Here is a 23,792-nt window from a genome sequence, read left to right as displayed (position 1 = left end):
TTTGGGACTGTTGAACACATAAAATATAAGCTTCTACTCTTCCTCACCTTGTGAAGTTCACCAGGAAAGCCCATCTGGCACAACACAGCTAGTACTCTAGAACATTATTTTGAGAGTTAGGAAAAAATATTTTCTGGAAGTATTCAACCAAGCCTGAAACTCTGATCTCTCTAAATTCTTTATACAACTCATGTGTCTTCTCACCACTATGCTATGGAAGGCAAAAGAGTTAATTTACCCAAGATAGGAATGGTCCTCACTATAATTCTGTCCTGAATGAAAAAGTTCAATCTGGGTTTGCTCTCATTCAAGTACTTGCTGGCTGGCCAGAAAGGGGAGGGGGGGTGTGGGTACCAAAGTCTCCGGATTTGCCATATATGTGGAAGTCAGAGGGTGGCTCTGTGTGAAAGGCATATATGCAGACTTCTGAATCCTGAGAAAATTTTCTTTTGAGTTCACACTTCAGATTTGGTTGAAATATAAGAAAAAAGTCTAAAATATTTTATGACCATTTTCAGATGGAACATTTGGAAAATATTTACAAATAACCTTTGAGACAAAGTATCCTGTAGAGAAGGAATTTATCCACATGAGGTAAATTATTATCACAATTTTGCTATGTAAATTGAAGGCTACATTTTCTGTTTTAATTAAGCAATATCAAAGAATAGTTTTGTGGTATTTTCTTCCCAGGATTGGGAGCCTACACACATCAGTTAGTGCATGAGAACCAGGAATTAGAACTGACCACAGCTAATGGGAACCTGCTCAGGCCCATTTTATGGGCTCTACAGAGGAACGTGCAAAGAGAAAACAGGCTAAGTGAACAGGGAAAGACACAATTCTTCCTTTTCAATAAGTCTTAATAACAAATAATCCCCAGACACTAACATATGAAGGGAATTATCAATTCTAGGTCTCTTGCTTTCCTGCCATTTAGGATTTGTTAATTGCCCCAAGGGAACAGCTGGTCTTTTCTATGTTTAATTCAACTCCAATGCTGCCAATTAGAGAATGCTGTCAGACTCAGCAGTGCTCTGCAAAGATATAGCTGAGAATAACTGATGGAAAACCATAAGATGCCCCAGTGACAGTAAAAATGCTAAAGCAGGTGGGCGATTAATGAGTCCTTCCTGTACTGTTGCTTATTTCAGCATGCATGATGATGAAGATACTTGGATCATGAAAAGAAGATGAATGGGATATCTGGCACATAATTTTCTTAATTATTAACTTGTGGTGGTCTCAGCAGGCATATTCTGCTTTTATAAATTAAGTTTCTTATTCTAAGTTCTACTTTCATTTTTGCTTTATTTTTTAGGTTATTATGAAATAGTTCTTTTAAGACATTTAACAGCTCCTAAATATCCAACAAATATTCACAGCAAAATTGCTCATTAACTCATGACTTGGAAGAAAATATCTGGGCTGAGGACTGCATCCATATGTGTGTGACCTCTGGAGAATTCCTTTTTCCTTGAGAATAGCTTAAGAATTTTGTTCAGGGCCCTGCTGGCCAGAACACTTGTGTGTATTTGGTTTTCAAACCATCCTTTCAAACAACTCAATTGTTTCTGTTGTGTCGGGTTTCTCTCAATGATAGCTAGGCTCTATCCTGGGATTTTCATTTCTTTCCTTTCTTTGAGATGGGATTTTTCTAAAGATGAGTTCTTTAACCAAGGTGAGGTTTCTAAAAACCAAGTGTCTGTATCACTCAGAATTGGAGACTCCAGAGAAGTATTAGGTTGAGATATCTGGTCAGTTGAAAATTTTTAATTCTTGTCTGGATTGCAATATAGACTCCTCCTACGCTTTTGGAAAAGTAGGAGATTTTTTTTTTTTGCTCTGTTTGCTCTCTTGTGTCTGTTGTTTTTATTAAAGGATCAGATGTAGAAGAAACAAAGTGTCTTGCTACCCATGGACTAGAAAGAGGAGTATGTTAGTAGAGAACATGCCTAGCAACTGACTTTCAAAATGTCCCATCCTGCTGACTGACAGACATATTGATTTTGTTGTGCAAAGATGCCTTCTATATCTAGTGACAGGTGAGAAGGCTATCACAACTTGCTGCTGTGAGCCTTTGTATTTTCCTTCTAGTATAACCATTCATCAGGAAGAATGGAAAATAATCAATGGATTACCAGCAACCAAAAAGATAATTCCATGAGATCTAACACATATTGGAAAGGTGAAATCTGAACACAGGCTCAAGGGTTAGAGCAGAATCATTGGTATATACAAGTGTATACAAGGATATCTGCTCAGCTATGTTCATAGCAGCATTATTTGTACTAGCCAGAACTTGGAAGCAACCTCGATGTCCCTCAACTGAAGAATGGATAAAGAAAATGTGGTACATTTACACAATGGAGTACTACTCAGAGGAAAAAAAAAAAACCAAAGGAATTTTGAAATTCACAGGCAAATGGATGGAACTAGAAGAAAACATCCTGAGTGAGATAACCCAGTCACAAAAAGACAAACATGGTATGTACTCAGTTATATATGGATTTTAGACCTAGAGCAAAGGTGTACTAGCCTACAATCGACACCACCAGAGAAGCTAGGAAACAAGGAGGACCCTAAGAGAGACATACATGGTCCTCCAGAGAAGAGGAAAGGTACAAGATCTCCTGAGCACATTGGGAGCATGGGGAAAGGGGAGGGGGAGTTAGGAGAAAGAGAAGGGGAGAAGAGGAGGGGAGAGGAGGATATGAGAGAGCAGGAAGATTGAGTCGGGGGAAGAATAGAGGAGAGCAAGAAAAGAGATGATACTATAATAGAGGGAGCCATTGTAGGTTTAAAGAGAAATCAGGCACTAGGGAAATGTCCAGAGATCTACAAGAATGACCCCAACTAAGAATCTTAGCAATAGTAGAGAGGCTACCTTAAATGCCCTTCCCCTATAACAAGATTGATGACTACCTTATATGCAAAAGACTAAGCCGAACTCCTGAAATCCAGTTGCAGAGAGGAAGGAGTGATGAGCAGAGGTGTCAAGACCAGGTTGGAGAAACCCACAGAAATAGGTGGCCTGATCAAGGGGGAGCTCATGGACCCCAGACTGATAGCTGGGAAACCAGCATAGGACCAACCCAGACTCCCTGATAGAGGGTGTCTGTTAGGAAACTTGGGCAATCTATGGGGCCTCTGGCAGTGGATCGGTATTTATCCCTAGTATATGAATGGACATTGGGAGCCCATTCCATATAGAAGGATAATCTCTTAGCCTAGACACACAGGGAAGGGCATAGGCCCTGCTCCAAATGATATGTCAGACTTTGAATATTCCCCCATGGAAGACCTCACCCTTCCTGGGGAACAGAAATGGATGGGATAGGTTAGTGAGAGGCAGGGGAGGAGGGGAGGGAGAGAGAACTGGTATTGACATGTAAAATGGGTTTGTTTCTAATTTAAATTTAAAAAGGAAAAAAGAATCTGATGGTAACTAGTTCGATTAAGGGCATTATTATTATTAATTCTCATAAGAGGAGAGATGCACTTTGAAACTTACATTACTTTATGCTCTAAATTTGTCAAATATCTGCCCAAAATGCAATTTATGGGTATTTATGGGTATTTTTAATGTAGAGATAGCCACTTAGGGAGTGGGTCTTAAATTGTCTTTGGAACTTGCAAATTATACTAGCTGTATTAGGCTTTCTTCTTATTGCCCCAATTGTGAGGGTTAGTAATGAGTTGATGTGGTTTTTGTTCCAAAGGGTCATATGTTGGAACCTTGGGTGTTTAAGAAGTGTAAGAGATGGGTATGTTCATGAGGAATGCCCTAGAACAGATTAATTTAATCCCAGAAGTAGTTCAGCTAATTATTAGAGAAGTAGGATGTAATAAAGCCAGGCTACTCCACATGCGTGGCTCCTTCTCTATGCAACCATCTCCCTGAGTTTCTGTTGTATTGTGATGTAGCCAAACAGGGTCCTTACCAGGATCTAAAGAGACATAACTGCCTAACCCTGGAATTTCATTCTCTAAAAATAAGTTAAAACAAAATAACTTAGAGCCTACAAGACTAAATAAATGAGCCAGATTTTGGTATTTTTTTATAGCAAGAAATGTACTAATAGCTGTTTTTATTCTTACCTGGCCATGAATAACATAATTTTCTTTGGAAACATGGCTTTAGAAATTCAAATATACATTGCTTTTTTCCCCCCTGGAATATGTTTTTGTGGCTGTTTAGTAATTCTTGGGAGCCACTAAAGGTGCAGTGTTTTTGTGACATACCTGACACATTGAGTTGAGAAATGGCTGTGTATATACAAACTCCCTTACCTGTGGAGATGCTCACCATTTGCAGCTTCCAGAACCACAGAGAATGGATTATCCCTATTTGTCTATCTATTTTGTCTGACAGGCAAGGAGAGGAGGGGAGTCTGGAGAAACTTTAGTCTTTTATTGTATGGAGCCAGAAAGGTTATATTAGTCTTAGAAATCTGGGAAAGCCATCTCAATATCAGATAGCTTTTATGATCTCTTTGTCACGAGCTTACCAGCATCTAAACCAGTTATCTGTTTGGCTCAGCTCACTGACTTGAAATTGTTAGCAAGAGACCTGGTTTGAACCAACCCAGTCAGTTATTTAGTTCCAAACTTTCACAAACTAGAAAGAATACGTCTTTCCCTAGGGAACTGGTCTTCTTCCCCAGTCAAGTCAGGAATGATCCTATCTAAGTTGCAAAGAAATTCCTAGCAATTAACCCAAGGGGGCACAAGATCTCTACAGTGGAAATGTTAAAACAGTGAAAGAAACCAAAGACAATACAAGATGGAAAGACCCCAAGAATCTGAATAATTAATGTTTTGAAAATGTATCTGGAAGGGACTTATAGATTTAGGCCACTAGTCAGCAAATATCAATGACACCATTCATGGAAATAGAAACCATGCGTTTCATATGGAAGCATAAAAGAGCTTGCATTTGCAAATCAATCTTGAGCAAAAATAATGCTGAAGCAATCACTGTCCCTGATTTCAAGTTAACCTAGAGAACTAGTAACACAAACAACATGGTATTGTCATAAAGACAGATAAATAGATATGTAGAACAGAATAAATCTCAGATATAGCCTCCTAGTTTTGGGCAAATATCTTAGAAACATACATTTGAAAAAAGACAGCTTCTCCAACAAATGACGCTAGTAAAGATGGATGTCTATGTATGGAGGAGTGAATCTAGATTTTCATATACTCTACAAAAATGAATTCAATGTGTATCATCACAGGCCGCCCTGTAAAATCTGAAACTCAGCAAATGTTAGGGTAAGCATAGCAACAATCACTGGCAAGGATTTTCTGAACTATATAGGAAATACTAGCAAAAACTGATAAATGGGCTTAAATGAAATTGAAAGTTTGAGCATAGCAAAAGAAAAATCACCAGAGTGAAGAGAAAGCCCATTCAATGAAAGAAAAAAATGGCAGCTATATATCTGACACCCAGTGAATAGCTAGAATACATAAAGAATTAAAAAAGTGAACACAAAATTGCCATCTAATCAATAAATGAACAAATGAAATTAACAGCTATTTCTCAAATTATGGAAAATGTTTATCGGTGAAACATGTACATAAACTACAATGGGAGACCATGTCACCCCAGTCAGAATGCCTATCATTAAAAGGCGATAAACAAAAAATATTGGCAAGGACTTGTTTTCTTTAGAAGAAAAAAGTGATGTCAATTAAGAAAAATGGGTTTAGTAAAAAATTTTTAATAGGAAATGTTAAATGATCATGTTAATCATTAACCTATATCAAAAGTTGAAATTATCATATTTATGTTTTTTATGTAGAACCTAAGATTTACTCACTTGCACATAAATACATATATTTATATATATGTGTGTAATCATATACACATACATAAGCACACATATATCACACATAATAAGGAGTGTTATTTAGGAAGAGGAATGACATTGTTGGATTAGTGAAGAGGTAAGAGATGGTAGTGATGAGCGGATCTGGTCAAAGTACAGGATATGCTTGAACAAAATGCTATTATGAAGTTCTCTGCTTTCAGCAATGAATATATTCTAATAAAACATTCTTAAAAATAGAAGAAGGGACAGAAGAGATATTTGATGCTTTTTCAGACATGGGTTTAGTTCCTGGCACTCACATGGTAGCTCATGGTCTTCTGGAATTCCAGTTCAAGGGGTCTCTACAGGCACTGTCCACCTGTAGTGCTCATACATGCATGCAGGCAGAACATTTGTGCACATAAAATACAAATAAATAAATCTCAAAAAATAAAAATAAAGAAAGAATAATATCTTTGTTGAGGAGCCAGAAGTGGCTGTGAGGCCAAACCTTGTTGCTCATAGAATGGAAATTGAGATTTGAATTTCATTGACAGCAGGAAAATTCAGGGAGAGTTTGGAGTACAAAATGGCCACTTTTATGAGAGCTCTACATAAGATAACCACAACACAAGCTATCCAAATGAGTTATTAGCTTATACTTGTAGTTTTCCAATATGGCCAAGGTGCATTATTCTTGCTTTAGTACATGCAGAGGATAAAGGAACATCATCCCAATCATTTTCCCAAACATTTTATTTCTTTATTATCTTTATCTATTAGAATTCCCAGTTAGGAAGAAGTTCCTCCCAATAAAAGTTGTAAACAGAATTCCATAATGAAAGTTTATTACCAATTGAGACATTTACATTTATTGTTTTTCCATGAGGATTGACTATTCTAACTTGTTAGTTCTTTTCTTATTTTTAATTGAAAAGCTACTGAATTTTCTAGATTTTCCTTTTTTATTCTTCTCTCACATATTACAACCTCACCACAGTTTTCCCCTTCCTCTCCTCTCCCCAGTCTCTTCCCACTACCTCCACTCTCCCCCACATTGTTATTTCTCTATAAGGAAGGAATTGTGGTTGTCTTTAGTAGCCAGAACAGTGATGAAGGACCTAGTTATGAATAAGAAACAAATGGATGAATGTGCTATATTCTTATTTCCTTAGCAACAATTTATTGGCTGATGAAAGACAGTAGGATACAGATAAGCAACAAATAGGTCAGTATCCTAGGAGACTGAGTCCCAGCGTCCATTAACATGACCCATAAACATTTCTCTGACATTGCTCATTTTAATACAGTTAGTACAATAATGCAGAGAGGAAAATGACCTCCTTATAACAGAAGACAGTGTGTGATCCAAGTTGGGTGTTATCTGGAGAAGAACTTCTTGGTTAGTTTTATATTTATTCCTTGAGAAATTTAAACTCATACATGAACCTAGGTAAAGAAAAATGGTTTAAGGATCCAGAAGCTGATATTTAGAATTCTCTTTCAAGTAAGTGTCTAGAGCAGTGATTGTCAACCTGAGGGTCTCAACCCCCTTTGAGGGAGGATCAAATGGCCCTTTCACAGGAGTCATATATAAAATATCCTGCCTGTCATGTTTCCATTACAATTCATAACTGTGACAAAATTGCACTTATAAAGTGCAATGAAAATAACTTTATGGCTGGGGACTACTATAACATGAGGAACTGTATTAACGGGTCCTAGCATCAAGAAGGTTGAAGGAAATCAACAATAGTTTAATTGTCTAGAGAGAAATCATAATAGTTTGAGGAAGAACTTTGAAATCCTAGAAGACATGTTCTAGAGCTTCAAATGGAACTGGGTTCTGGATTGTATCTGAAGTAATTGAGTCTAGAGTATGTTGTAGACTGTTAAGTAATTGTGTACTATGTGTTCTAAATGAACTTCCCCAAAGACACTTTTATTGTTCTAATGGTGTAGAATGATGATAGCATACAGACATGCCATTCTGTTTTCCTATCTGTACTTAGCACTATATTGTGTTCCACATCAATACATCAGAAAGAAGGCTTTGCACTTTTCCTACACCCCCAAAGGATTCTGTGCCTCTGTTTAGGGGAGTTGTGTTATGAAGTCACCTATATAGAGTAAACTTCTCAGCTCTTCAGCTCCTACCTAGGGTGATATAATAAAACAAAGAAAAACAAACTTAAAGGATCCCCCTTTACATCTCTTTCTTGGCCTATTTTAAGCTAATATTGATTTTTACTCAGGCAGAATATAAGGTACCTTTAATAAACGTTACCACAAATAACCAATAATAAGCACACACTCACCGTGTACTAAACAGGAAGGATCACAGCAATCTACTCCCAATTAGAACCAGCTTTTCAAGCAAGTGAGATTTTTCTCTTAATTTAAAACAATTTTATGTTGCCATATTTAAAATGGACCTGGATAACTTTAGAAATAGATTTTTTTCCTGGGGTGGCAAGATGTAAATGGTGTAACTGACCATATCCTTCAACATAAAACTCTTAGGCATATCCCAGTGCTGTAAGACAAGAACAAAATGATCATGTGGTTTAGGTATCTGAAAATGAACTCTCTGGTAACCAGCTTCCTTTCCTTTGTGTGTCTCAAGCTTTCTTTTCCCATTCTATAAAGAGATGTACTCCTCAGCTTGCATTTACATCTTCTTATAGCATAGAATGAACAAAGAACCAATTAAATGAACAGGACAAAGCTCCTTGGGAACTGCTTCCACTCAGCAGATTCTATGGTTCTTTTCCACTAGGAGCAGAGGAGGTGGAGGTCTGTTTGAAGTAGCGCCATGGCAGGGGAGGAAGTGACTCAGTGGCCACACAACAGTAAAACTCCCCTAGAGAGAGGAATCATGTTTGAACTTGGCTGCCTAAAGGAGATCCCTGCGTGATTCAGGCTCAGAAAGGCAATGGAGATTTTACTGGCTGGCTAAAACACTCCATGGGGCTCCCCCAAAAGTACAGCTGGGGAATGGGCATAAGCAACTCTCTCTGAAACACATGTGGGAACTGGGGCCTCAAGATAAAGTGGACATTCCTTGGCATCAAGGATGTTAAAGTAGGTATACACTATTGATGCTGACCCTACTCTCTGATCTTGGCCACAGAACTTCCATGCTTCATTTCTGTACTACTACACTATCATGATATTTTAATAAGAATGTATTATAGCCGGATTCTTAGATCTTGTCCATATTTGTGTCGTTTGAGACAGATTCTCAGTGTTTAGTTCCTACTTTCTTCCAACTTGTTATCCTCCTGCCTTAGTCTCCTAGTGCTGGGATTGCAAGTGTTCTTTATCAGAGCTCAGTTTCTCATTTCTCTTAACATGATCACTTCTTTTTTTCACTCAATATCTGAGAAGGGTTTCCTCCTCATCCTCTTCAGTCTCTTCATGTTCCTCCCACTCCTTATTTTTATGTGCAATTATTTGTCAGAAATAAGAGCCCCTAAAATGAACAAATACATCTGGCAAAACAAAGCAATACATATAATCTCTTCCGGATTTGAAACAAAGGCCATCTCATTAGTAAACAGAGGGCAGCTGTACAAAAGCATAAATGACTTACAGACACTGTGTTGATATGTGAAGAGCTGAGCACACTATGAGAGAGAATGGCCAAGTAGACATGTATGGTCTTTGTTTTGAAAGTGCTAGCTGTCTTGTCAAGGAAACAGACAAATCATTCTAAGTGGTTTTGTTCCATTTTATAGTGTTAGAAACACTATATCACATGTGATCTATCCTCTTTACCATGTATAGTAAATTGTTGTTGTCTTTAAGTGCAATGTTTCACAGTCAATCTCTAAAATTTGTTCATCTTGCTTCACTGAAACTTCATGAAACTTCATGCATAACTTCCTTCTACTTGCCTTGTAGCCATTGGGCACAGCATTCTACTCTTGATTTCTGTGGATTTCAGATAACTTACAACAATTGAATCAGGTAGTGCTGATCTTTGACTTGGCTTCATATTCACTGAGCATAGTGTCCACAAGTTACCCATGCTGTGTCTGTCAATCTTGTGCCAACTACAGATCATCTTTCTTTGTAAATCTTGAGTAATTCCCTTTATACCCAAGATTTTCATTATGTACTCCTACTTTCATGGGTATTTCAATTAGTGTTATCCAGAATCTTACTAATGGTGCAACAGTGTACCATCCGAGGTTTAATCCTCAGTTTCCTGGGAGGGGAATTCACACGAGGACTAAGTAGAAAGAAATACACTACACATATAGCTTACAACTATAGTTCCAACACTCTGGAGGCGGGGACAGGAAGACTGTGAATTTAAGGCCAATAGGAATTGCATAAGCTGTTTTTATCTCCAGAGAGAGAGACAAAAAAAGAATGAACAAATAAACAGATGGATATAAACAAAGTGAACTTGAGAATTCTGGCAACTCTTTGGAATCTTGATTTTAACTATTTTTAAAAATAAATACCAAGGAGATAGATTGCTGATCAGATGGTAAGAATTCCATATGTGATCTCCCTTGTGCCTTCCTAGAGCATGGATGAAAAGGAATTAAAGGACTCATTCAAAGAGGAGAGGACAGCTGGGTCAGAAGCAAAGTCCAAAAACATGTGGCAGGTGATGGATGGGAAAACAGAATAAAAATCTATCAATGGCAGAGATTCAAAACCAGAGGGCTCAAAACACCAGGTGAGTTAAGAACTCAGTACCTTGGGTGAAGCTCAGTGATCTAGTTTGCCTGGAGCCAAACTTGCAGGTGGGGCAGAGAATAAGACTGGGAGGGAAGTAGGGCCTGTTCCTTTATAACCCCTGACTCATGCAGAGAATTTTTGGCAAAGAACATCACAGAAACAGGTGGATAAAAAGTTACTGGCTCTTTTAACAAAGTTATGAAAGCAATCCAGCCTTAGTTCCAAGCCATGTCTTGAACTTGAGATAACTTCATAAATCTAGTGTTTTTATTTTTAGCATCATCCATGAAAAACTAGTAGTGAAAGAAGGCAAGAATCAAGTCATATCAGATAGATCACTGAAACTACAAACCTTGTCTTTGTTTTGGGTCTTCATTAATCATGCTTAACATATGAATAGATATTTTTATTTTGTAAAACTCAAAATGTAAAGTTTTGATGAAGGACCCAGCATCAGGCATATCTCTATGAGCTCAAGACTAGCCTGGTCTACATAGTGAGTCTCAGGACAGCCAAGGCTATATATTAAGATACTTGTAACATGAAAAATAAAAACCCAAAGACAGATTTTGGGGTTCAAGTTTCAAGCGGAAGATCTGAAAGGCAAAGCAGCCGACCTCTAGCTCTTACTTCTACCTCAGACTGAAAGGGGTTGGTCCTGTCTCCAAGAGCTCTCCTCCAAACCTCAGAGTGCTGCCTCTCCTCAAAGTGGCTAGGGACTAAATCTCAGAATGCAGCCTGAGACACTGGACTCCTGTCTTTTGTATACCTCTCTAGGGGGGAATGAAAGGCATGAGCTCTAATTCTCTTTTAGACTGATTCAATCTGTGTAGGTCAGGGTGGCCTTGAACTCAGAGCGATCCATCTGCCTCTGTCTCACAAATCCTGGGATTAAAGATGTGTGCCACCACCTCCCAGCTCCTATGACTAACTAGTGTGGTTGGCTTTGCATTCTAATACTTCTGGCAAGCTTTATTAAATCATAATAATATATCTCCACAGACACTGGCTATTACAAACAAAGAAACAAACAGAAAAAGTGCACATGATAGCGTCTTACATTCCTTGAACAGGAAAGTTGTTTACTATTTTTGGAAAATTAAAATGGATGAAATTTCTCATGTTAAGATTTTGCTACAAGAATTAAGTTATGTCAATGTCTTCGCAATTCATCATTCTGTTCCCCATTACCTGGTGTGTTTAGCCTATATTTTGTTACTACCAGGAATGTAAAGTTGAATTCAAGTGATATATTGTAAGTTATTTCTCATCTTATGTATTTCTTCAACTCTATTATCTACTTCATTTTAACTCCCAAATACCCTGAAATTTTAAAAAGGCAAAAGTAACTACAATCAAGGGGCCGAGTCCTGCTTTGTACTGTGTCAGTTAGAGGCAATTAAGCAGTTCCTTTCTGGAGTAATAAATAAGGCCTCCCTCTTATCTTCTATTATTCCTTAGAAAGAATGGCATATAAGGTTTTTTCTTATTTTGTTAGTGTTTTTCTTTCTCATTTCTTGTTAATTTTTGCTTTGTTTCCTTCCCTACTTTATTCTTTCTTTTCTTCCCATTTTCTTTTCTCTCCCTTTCCCCCGTTTTGACAGTCTTCCTCTGTTCCTAAGTAATTGAGGCTGGCCTTGAACTCGTAACTGTCCTAGCTCCATCCTCAGTGCTGAAATCACAGGCTTTCACCATTATTCTGCTTGCTTGGTTCTCATTGCTTAGGCATTTTCAATCTAATGAACAGAATCTCAAAATGACTTTGACTCTCTGAATCATAGATTCTTAAATATATGATATTTAAGATTTTATATATATATTATATATATATATATATATATATATATATATATTCACATACACACATGAAATGAAAGTGCTCCATAAAGAAACAAAAGGGCTTGTTTATTATTGTTGAGACTGTAGTTAGCCTGTCTCTTAGGGATGAAAAGAACATGGCAGGGAAGGAGGAAGTAGGAACAGCAGCACATGGTTATGGCAGCAGAATACACTGCTAACTTAATTCAGCCCTTTACCAATTGTAGGATACATGATAGATAAGGCTGTACAATGAAGCATCTGTAACCACAAGTAATTTTGTATGCACCTGTATCCCTGTATCGTCTGCCATGTAGTAGGGACCACTAGGAGATGTCTATGCATTAAAACATACCTAAGACTACCCTAGAAACACTCTATAAGAATAGTACGAACACCTAGGGTCAGTTTTAGCCTTGATTTGTCATGTGTTTCCCACATGTGAAAAAGTTCAGTCATTTGAATTCATAAAGTAGAAAACAAGCAAAGATGTTCTTGCTCATTGGATTGCTATGGAGTGCTGGTCGTGGTTTAAGACAAAACACAAAACAGCAGACATGGATGAAATTGCATGAGGGGCTTTTGAGAGATGAGAGACTGCCACCATAGTAAATAGCCTATTTTTGCACATCACTTTTAAACAACGAAGTCAGCCTTTTATAGATACCCTATTTATTCTCAACTAATTAATGACTGATCCTTTCCCCTTCTCCACTAGTTCTTTTAGTATTTGTGCTGACTTTAGTAGAAATTTTACTCATACCAGTAGGTACTAGTACATTGCCCTAGGCCAGGTTAATAAACCTCTTCATTCACCCTGTGCACATTGAAAACATTTACATAAAAAATTACTAAGCTTAAGCTGCAAACCAAATCTTTGTCATAAAACAATTCATCTTCAACTAATTCTTTCTAAGATGCTGGTTGCCTAGTGAATAGCTTAAAGAATCTTTCATATGAGCTTAAGCATTGATAACATTTGGGAAAGCATGCATTTTGCCTTCTATGAAGATTCCTTTTCTTTCGATACATTATGTTTCCCTATATACATTGTTTCCCATTTCAAAATAAGCTAAAGATTATCATGAGTAATTTTTAAATTGCAAGGGGGACAGTTAGTGATGGTAAATGGATGCTGGTTATCCATGATCTAATCAAGTTATCAGATCAGAGAGCTTTGTCCAAGAACAAAGAGACATCAAAGGACAGTCTATTAAAGTGAGAAGAAATACTGAGCCCATGCATTTAAATGGATGACCTCTACAAAGAGAAAGAGGTGATTGTGGTTACACTTACACTTCTATGATCTATTTCTGTTGGATCATAGGACATAACAAGAGATGGAGTGTGACTACAAGAGGAATTGACTCGTTGAAGCCACTGGTCTGCATTAGATAGGGCTTGTCTATTAGATAGGGCTTCCCTATTGTCATTCATCACAGAAATCAGAGAAGCATGCATGAACACTGACTTCATGATGCTCTTTCACCATGAGAATTAGTACCACTGAGCAACTATTCACAAGAAAAGACATCCTTGCATGTTTTGAAGTTTTTTTTTAGGTAATCACTAAGGAAGCTCATAAACACTCAACAAACAGCAATGTAGGCAGACAGCACTTGCCTTGCTATACTTGGAAGGCAGTCTAAAATGGAACTGATTGATCGGATGCTGCAAAGGGACCCTTCATGGAACCTGTTTTGTGGTTTCACATGAAAGCCTAAGTGGGGAGTCTGAGCTCACATGGAGCTGTGGAGTTACAAAAGCAATTGAAACCTGGCCTCATCACACCGATGCAAATCAGAGTCTGCCTTACCCTGATGGTTAAAGAGGATAGAGAGCTTTATAAAACACTGGATAAAACACTGTTAATTTGTACTTCTTATTTGCATGAAGAAGGGAAGTGACACAGTTGGCAGCAAAACTTATGTCAACTGCCCTGCTCTGTCATTCAGGAACCATACCCAACTTGCTTGCTGGCAGACCTGAAACAAATTTCCAGTATGATAAAATGATGATAATGGTGATAATAGTAATATAATAATAACAACACCAACAAATATTTGATTGTAGTATCTTGGGAACCCACAGAGACAACTAACTTGGACTCATAGGAGCTTACAGACACTGAACCAACAGCTAACAAGCCCACATGGGATGGACCTAGGCCCTCTACATATGTGTGGCAGTTACATAGCTTGGTCTACCTGTGAGACTCCTAGCAGTTGATGTGGGGTGTGTCCCTGACACTTTGCTGGCTTTTGGGAAGCTATTTCTTGTACTGGGTTGTCTTACCAAGCCTTAATATGAGGGAAGGAGCTTAGTCCTAACTCAATTTGGTATACCATTGCTTGGTTGACACCCATAGGAGGCCTGCCCCTTTCTGAACAGGAACAGAGGAGGAGTGGACTAGGGGTTGAGGGTAGGGGAGGTAGGGGAGGAAATGGAAGGAGAGGAGGAAAGGAAAAATGCAGTATGTAAAATAAATGAATAAATTTTCTTAAAAAGTAAATAAATTTATCAGATATTCAAAATTAAAGTTTTGAAATCGAGCTGACTTTAAGCAGGTGAGAATATATACATTCACTTCTTTCTGCTCTTGACTATAGATGTGATGTGACTAGCTGTTTGAAGTTCCTGCCTTGAGTTCCCTACAATTATTGACTATAATCAAGAATTATAAGATGAAATGAACCCTTTGTCCGCTAAGGTGCCATTTTGCCAGGGCATTTCAGCACAGCAACAGAAATGACAAAATGACACTAAAATACTACATGATCGATTCGATTATTCTTTGACTCCAACTATAAACTTTTCCTGGTTGCCCCTGTAATACTTTACTACATTTATGTTTGATACTTCTAAGACTTTGCTTGCATTTAATGCAACTATACATCATTATTGTCTAGTCAAAGTCTTATATAGAAGGTGTTGTGTCAGTAAGGCTAAAGTTAACTTGTAAGCACCACTTGCCTAAGGACAGATGACTTCCTGGAATACTGGGGGCTATGTTTGACTGGGAGATAGCAAACCACAAGTTTTCACTCCCCTAAACAAATTTGTTTGACTCATCTACACCAGAGATGCTTGAACACATGTAGGTGGAGGTATGCAGGCAGGAAATACATCAGGATGCATGTTTACCCCCTACTGGATGTAGGTGGGAGGATTTCAGACAGGAAGTACATCAGGACATATATATATATTTTGCCCTGATTGGACCTGATGGGAAATACGTAGCCTTATGTGTGTGTGTATTTATAAGCCTCTGTAAAATATGACTCATTGTTATTTCCTGGGAACCCCAGAATTGTCCTGGCCAGAGCCCATCATCCTGACCAGTATTTAATTAAAGCTCGCTTCAAATTGGGCTCAAAATTGTGAAACTGCTTTTTCTCTGGAAATTCTCAGGTTTAGTGGTGTTTAGTAAATAAATGGGTGTCAAGAGAAGAATAAAAGGTTAACTCATTGAGCAAAGATGCTCTGAGCTTTGAAAGCCAGTTGAAGAATATGATGTGATGAAAACAAATTGAAAGTACATGCTAATGTCATGCAAATGTCAGGCATGAATCACAGTCACAATTTAAGATCAACACTTCAATACTTTTCTAAATGTTTGCTGTAGATTGATCCTAAAATATGTTCAAAAGACTCCCTTCCTTGCCTGAGGATAGTGTGAGGCTTTCTCTATCAGTCTACCATCAAGGTTGTAATTAAGTCATTGAGTCTGTGGCCTGTGTTTATAGCTACAATACATGATCAAGGATTCTAAACACCAGGAAAGCTGTATTATCACACTGTCTAATTATCACATTAAGAGAATGACAACAGGGATCTGTTTCATCTCTTACTAGAAAGAAGAAATCTGGCAGTACCTGGGAGTTCACTTTGATGTTGGATTTGTAAAAGAAAGTATCAAAGATGGAACTGTTTTCAAATAGAACATCCGATGCTGGTTTTATCCAGGCAGCCAGGTTTCTGCTGCACCACCATGATTTGCTTTGAAGTGGCATGGCCTAGAGTTTGTTATTAGGATCTATATATAGCAGGTGAAACAATGAAATTCAAGAGGATAGAAGGAAAATGAGCAAGGCTCAAAGTCAGCAGCAGGAGTTTAAGTTGAACTCTGGAATGTGTAACTTACTAACAGACACAGGCATTATGGAAGACCTGAATAGATCAGGAATTCTTAAAATGTAGTACCCCAAATTGAATATCTATGCCATGTCACATTATAATCAAAACCTTTGAAAATTGGAGACAAAAATAAATCTTGGATGTTAGTTTTTTTTTTCTTTGTGGGGGAGGGCCCATCATTTGAAATTCTAATGGAAGATGCTGTTCACACTTCTGAGAGACCATTGGACTTTCAATAGTAAGGTTATGAATAATAAAGTTAGCTATGCCTCCGGGCTATCCTTCAGAAGTAAAGTTGAGAATATTGCTCTTGCTCAGTGCAGTCCTTTGTAGGATATGGTCACTGATGCTGATCTCTTCAATGTGAAGTCTGGAAGGTGAATTTGCATACACTGGTTATACTCATGGATTGATTTCCAGGATATTTTTGTGAACTATGTTTGTGTTCTACTTCCAATTCTGGCTCCAACCATGTTCCTACACTGAGAGATTATAGTCAATGCTGGAGAGATCTCCCACAAAAGTGAGAGATCACATTTAGATAGCAAACCCACACCCAACTCTCATCCATTTATCTCTATTTCTCCTTTATTTAATATAAGATGTCAATTAATAAGGTCAGATATAGATTTACCTATTTTGTTTATTTTTTCTTTCTCTCTTCCATTCTCCTCCCCTTCCTTCCTTCCTGCCTTCTCTCCCTCTTTCTTTTCTTCCTTTCTTTTTATCTATTTATATTTTGGATAGGCTTTCCCAAAGAACAGCTTGGCATGGTATTGGGATTCTCCTTTGTACAACCTCCAGAGGGGTGGAATTACTAATATTCTAAGATGATTGGAGTTGAAGAGGCAATTGATATTTCAGCTGACTATTCTTTCCATAGAGGAACAACCTTTTGATAGCAACTGATAGTATTCTATACTAAGCAGAGTCTTGAGGATTGAGCCTGGTATCCTAAACAAATGGGCTGAGAGTCTGACTACTGAGTTAGTTCCTAAGTCAAGTGGATAGAAATATCAAATCAGTCCTAACACAATAACAACATAGTTCAGCTTAACATTCAAACACTTTCACTGAAAAAAAATAAGAGTAATTTTAAAGGGAAAAAAATCAAATCAATAACCTAATCCCTGACACAAAGTCCCAATACAAAAACATAATAAATATGAAAAACAAAGGCCATATGACTTCTCCAAAATTTATGAATCCCACAGTATTGGCTTCCAGTGATAGTGAATTGGATGATCTCCCAGCATAAAAATTTAACAACAACAATAAAAGAAAGAGAAAGAAAGCACAACATAGTCAAAAGAAATGTTAGAGTATGTTTAAAGAATAAAGGGGGATATGAACAAAATCTTGAATTAATTCAAAGAGAATACAAAGAAGCATCTGAATGAAGTGAGAAAGTTAACAGAGAATAATAAAGTGGATTAAAGTAATATGAATACTGAAGAAAATAAATCTGTAACACTACAAATGAAAAATTCAGTAAACCAAACTAAAAATAAAACTGAAAAGTGGAAAGCCTCACCAATAGACAGGACCAAGAGAAAGAACACTGTGTTAAGGCTTGAAGACAAGTAGAAGAATTGGAACTTTAAGATACGGACAAGGATAAGTTAATAAGAAATATAAACAGAACATTTGCTATCAATGGGAAGTGATGAAAAAACAATCTATGAAACATGGGAGTGAAAGAATAATTTCATGCTAAAGTCATAGAAAATATTTTCAATAAAATGATAGCAGTAAAATCTATCAAATCTAAGGAAAGACATGGAAATCCATACACAGGAGGACTTTAGGGCATCAAAACAGACATAGACAGAAAAGAACCCCCCATGCCAAATTATAGTTAAAGAACTACATGTGCAGAAAAAATAAAGTATGTTTAAATCTAGAAAAGAGAAACACCCAATCACATATAAAGACAGACCCATTTGATTAACAAGAGATTATCACAGAAACTTTGTTTTTCCTCTTTGTTAGAGGAAAGCTTGGAATGACAAGCTCTGAAAGATATCTGCAGACACAGATTGCTAAATCATCAAAACTGGCTACTTGTAGTTAAAGAAGAAAGAAAAAATTTCCAGGATAAAAAAAGCAGCTAAAGCTGGGTGTTGGTCACACACGCCTTTAATCCCAGCACTCACGAGTCAGAGGCAGGCAGATCTCTGTGAGTTCAAGGTCAGCCTGGTCTACAGAGAGAGTGCCAGGATAGGCTTCAAGGTCACACAGAGAAACCCTGTCTTGAAAACAACAATAACAACAAAAAGCAACTAAAGTAATTCATTACTATTAAGTGAGCACTGCAGAAGTAATTGATGGGATCTACTGGAATCAAAAGAAAGATAAAACATCCATGTTGGCTAATTTTTTTTTATCAACTTGACACAAGCAAGCGTCATCTGAGTGGAGGGAACATTAATTGAGAAAATGGCTGTGTAAGACTGGCCTGTAGTCAAAGCTATAGGGCATTTTGTTAATTAATGGCTGAAGAAGGAGGGCTCACTTCACTGTTGGCAATGTCTGCACCCATAAACAGTGATCCTTGGTAGTACAAGAAAACAGGTTAAGAAAGCCATGAGGAGTAAGCCAGAAAGCAGCATTCCTCTATGCCTTCTACATTAGTTCCTGTCTGTAGGTTCCTGCCCTGACTTCCAATTTTGCTGGACTATACCTTTAAGCTGATATAAACTCCTTCCTTCTCAAGTTGCTTTTGGTCATGGTGTTTCACCATAGCAATAAAAACCTTAACTAAGACGACATGCTAAAGAATAACACCAGGGTAGTAGTTGGGTAAAAGTCAACATAACAGGAATCACCATACATCTTTCAGTAATAACATTATTAATGATTTCATTTCCACAGTTAGGAAACATAGACTAAGTTTCCTTCAAAAATTGATCCTTCTAATTTTTGTCTCCATGGAATACAGTTTAACACAGACAAATATAACATTAGGGTGAAATGATACAAAGAAAGAGGAATTGGAAGAAACTGAAATGAGAGAGGAAGCATCATTGTTCTGATATCTGGAAGTAGACCAGATGAAGATTAATCAGGTAAGAAGGTCATTTCATACCAAGCAGAGACTAATCCATCAAGAGGATATTATGAACATAGACTATGCAGGGAAAACAGAGGCAAACAATTGCTTAAAACAAACTTTACTAGATAAAGAGATCCAGATTATAGTAGATCATATAAAATTACATACAGCAAGTCTTAATAAAGACAAGAGAAATGAAATAATTCCTTGTATTATTTCTGACTATCATGGAAAACAACCAGAATCAATAGCAAGAAAAATTAAGAATATTCACGGAAATTGGGTCAGCAAAGAAATCAAGAAAGAAATTAAAGAATTCCTCAAATCAAATTCAAATAAAAATAAAAATGCAACATATCAAAACTTATGGCAGGGAATGACAGCAGTACTTGAGGGAAATTTAGAACAAGTGTCTATGTTAGCTGACCAGAGAATGCTCATATAATCTGAGAGAGTACATTAGCTCTTTGGAAAAAAAAGGATAAGCCATACAAAATCTCTAGCCAGAAAGAATTGAGCTCAAAACAGAAAATAATAAAGGAAAACAAAATATGCCAAGAATCAGACAAAATAGAGAGTTGATTCTTCAAAAACAAAATCAACAGCCTCTTAACAAAACTAACAACACTTGACCAAGCTGAAGCTGTTGGCTTGGACAGTCACTGCTTTGTACAAGTGCTTATCTAAATCCCCTTCCTATTCTGATGACCTGAGCTGTAGGTGTCAGATGAAAGTATGTGGGTCCCCAAACATCCTAGAGAAGAGCTATGTGTGAATCTTGACATATCTTTGGTGTGCTATTGAGAGTCAATGATTTTCCATGAAATTATTTTTTTTTCTAATAATGCATCACCTCAGCAGAGAAATTAGGTGCTCAGGCGTACAGGTCTCAGGTATAGAGGTCTCAGGTGTAGAGTGCTCATGGGTAGAGGGCTCAGGTAAGCAGGACTTAGGTGAGGAGGGCACCAGTGAGGGAGTCTCAGGGTGGGGAGCATGCACGTGTAGATGGCTTGGGTAGAGCATGCTCAGGTATAAAAGGCTCGGGTGTAGAGGGCTCAGGTGTAGACTGCTAAGGTGAGGAGGGCTCAGGTGTAGAGGTATCAGGGGTAGAGGGCTAAGGTATAGAGTACTCAGGTGTATAGGGCTAGAAGAAAACATCCACATGAGTGAATGTCTGACAAATGTTTCTTCTTATCTTAGTCTGTTTTCTGTTGCTATAATATAGTATCTAAGGCTAGGCCATTAATAAAGGAAACCCCATTTATTTAGCTCTCAGTTCTTGAGTTGGAAAAGCCAGAGGAAGTGGTTAGATCTGGCCTTGTGATGTATTATGACAATGGCAAATACATAAAAGGGCAAGTTTGAAAATAGCTGGCTCAGATGAATACATTCCTTGGTTGACTATGCATTCCCAAGGTTAAGGCAATACTCTATTTTAACATAATCCCTCCTGAACAGCCACAGAGATAGATGCATTCCAGTCTGAGCTTCTGAGGGTCCAATAATTGTGACATCATAGGAAGCTTGTTGAGTGCAGATGATCTAGAGTGAGGATATCACTTCAGGTTTTATGTTCCCACAGAATGAAGGGAGTAGAGCTATCACTTTCAGGGAAGTGAAATGAGTGCGTCTCTTGTAATAAAGAAATTTGAGTCACCATGTCTCTGAATTACAGTGGAATGTTAGGAGGAAAAAGCTAAGAACTGGTCTATAAGGTGGTACTTATGGAATGTCTCACTGTAGAAATAGCCAGGATGCTTTAATGATAATGATCAAAACAGTGCAAGCAGTTGAAGTTGGGACATCACAGGGGAGAGAAGAGCAGGAGGGGGAATGAAGGAAAATGCACATACCTCAAAAAATCATTGTTATACAAAAAATGTGTTAGTGTGCTCTGGCGTGTGTGTATGTGTATGCCAGTGTGCACGTGTGCTTGTGTGTGTGTATGTATGTATGTAGGTAGGTATGTATGTATGTATGCATACTCATACATAGATGAGAAAACCATTAGGCTTTATTTTCTCATTAGCTATCTCTCTGATATCTTGGAAGTTATGTGAGGGTTGTTTAAAATACATATATGGCTTCCTGTGGATATTTTCATGTATGTTATGTCTATATTTGAGTTAGAGAGTCTTTCCATTCTTGCATTGTATTGATGCCCTAAGAATATAAAGATTAAAAGAGAATATAGAAACCATTTTATAGGAATCCCTACAAAAGACTTTTAGCCACTCAATAAAATTAATGATACCCTTTCTCTCTGCAACAAGTCACATGACTAACAATTATGCTGGAAAATACTTTATCTGACCATAAATGTATTTATTGTAATCCTTCAGTGTAGGCCAGTAGTGACTCAAGTTTGATTCCCAGAACCCATGTTGGAAGGACCAAATTGACTCCCAAAAGTTATCCTCTGATCTCTTCTTAAGGTCTTAGCCTGTCCAAATAATCATAACAATAATACTAAATAACTAGTTTGGTTGCATGGAGGCTCCTTAGCTGTTGGTTCAGAGTTCATGAGTTTCCACAAACTTGGTTGAGTTGTCTCTGTAGATTTCTTTATCATGATCTTGACCTTCCTTGTGATAGGGGAAGTGCTTCTGTGTATATGTTTGTCTTATTGGTTGATGAATAAAGCTCTGTTGGCCAGTAGGAAAGCAAGATAGATGGCACTAGGAGTTGAAGAGGATTCTGGGAAATGTAGTAGAGGGAGAGTTGCCATGTGAACCCAGGAAGACAGGACCCTTGCTGCTGACATCCTCAATAAGTTTATAAAATATATAGAATAATAGTTATGGGTGATACTTAAGACAGCTGGCAAATAAGAAATCTTAGTCATTGGCCAGAAGCATTTGTACCTAATATTAATCTCTGAGAGTTATTTTGGGCAACCACATGACGATGGGGCTCGGGTGGCTTGGCAGAAAGGTTTACGTTTCCATCCTTGCTCGTATATTTGCTCCTCCCTCTCTTTGACTGGATTCCCAGAGTTCAGCCTGGTGCTTGGTTGTAGATCTCTGTGTCTGGTTCCATCAATTACTGGATGAAGGCTCTATGATCTCTATGATGATAGTTGGGGTATTAACCAATCTGATTATAGGGAAAGGTAAGTCCAGGTACCCCCTCCACTATTTCTAGGAGTGTTAGCTGGGTAATCCTTGTGGATTCTTGGCAATTTCCCTAGCACCAGATTTCTTCCTAACCATATAATGGCTCTCTCTATCAAGGTATCTCTTTCCTTGCTCTCCTTCTCTGTAGGCTCTCCATTAGTGGAAGACAGCTGTGAAGCTTGGACTATCTGAGGGGCCCCTGACAGTAGAATCAGGATTTATCCCTGGTGCATGAGCTAGCTTGTTGGAGCCCATTCCCAATGAGGGGATACCATGATCAGCCTTAATGCAGGGGAGAGTATCTTGGTCCTGCCCCAACTTAATAAGCCCGATTTTCTTTTCTGTCTTTTTTTTATTTTAACTGGGGAGGAAAGGGTTTATTTCTGCTCACAGTCCACAGCACAGTTCATCACTGAAGGAAGTCAGTGCAGGAACACAAGGCAGGAACCTGGAGACAGGTTTAGATGGTGGAATGGAGGGGAGTTGATTACTGGCTTGCTCTCACGAATAAGCCAGATTTTCTTAACTCCCCATGGGAGCCCTTACCTTTTAGGAGGAGTGAATGGTGGGATAGGCTGGGGGGATACACGGGGGATAGGAGGGGGGTGGGAGGAACAACTTTGGTTGGAATGTAAAATGATTTATATGTTTTAAGATTTTATTTATTTATCATGTATACACTGTTCTGCCTGCATGTATGCCTGCATGCCAGAAGGGGGCACCAGATCTCGTTATAGATAGTTGTAAGCTACCATGTGGTTGCTGGGAATTGAATTCAGGACCTCTGGAAGAGTGACCAGTGCTCTTAACCTATGAGCCATCTCTCTCCAGCGCAGGTTGCTGTGAACAAGAGACCTTGTCTCAAGTGAGGGGCAAGGATATGACCAACATTCAAGGTTGTTCTAGGCCACATTCCTATATCTTGTTACAAGTATACACACACACACACACACACACACACACACACACACACACGAGAGAGAGAGAGAGAGAGAGAGAGAGAGAGAGAGAGAGAGAGAGAGAGAGAGTCTAAAATTCCTTCCCTGGGAGAGACATAAAGCACAAAATCCACCAAAATTGACTCTAGGGAACCACTAAGTTTTTAGGTCTTCAATGCAGAGTATAGGTAGATGTGGGTTTACTTAC

General features: G+C 38.0%; 1 long non-coding RNA gene across 1 annotated transcript in view; it reads left to right on the top strand.

The window, feature by feature from the left end:
- Positions 1-2,431: 2,431 nt before the first annotated feature.
- The window catches only part of LOC118239077, a 51,707-nt gene continuing 30,346 nt past the window's right edge, over positions 2,432-23,792 (top strand). The window contains exons 1-2 of the long non-coding RNA XR_004770549.1: positions 2,432-2,487; positions 10,363-10,518. This is a non-coding gene — a long non-coding RNA (uncharacterized LOC118239077). The remainder of the gene's footprint in view (positions 2,488-10,362; positions 10,519-23,792) is intronic.

The sequence above is a fragment of the Cricetulus griseus genome, chromosome 6 (genome assembly GCF_003668045.3).
Source record: "Cricetulus griseus strain 17A/GY chromosome 6, alternate assembly CriGri-PICRH-1.0, whole genome shotgun sequence".
Taxonomy (NCBI): Eukaryota; Metazoa; Chordata; class Mammalia; order Rodentia; family Cricetidae; genus Cricetulus; species Cricetulus griseus.
Note: the sequence above shows the minus strand (reverse complement) of the source record. Positions and strands in the feature narration are given on the sequence as shown.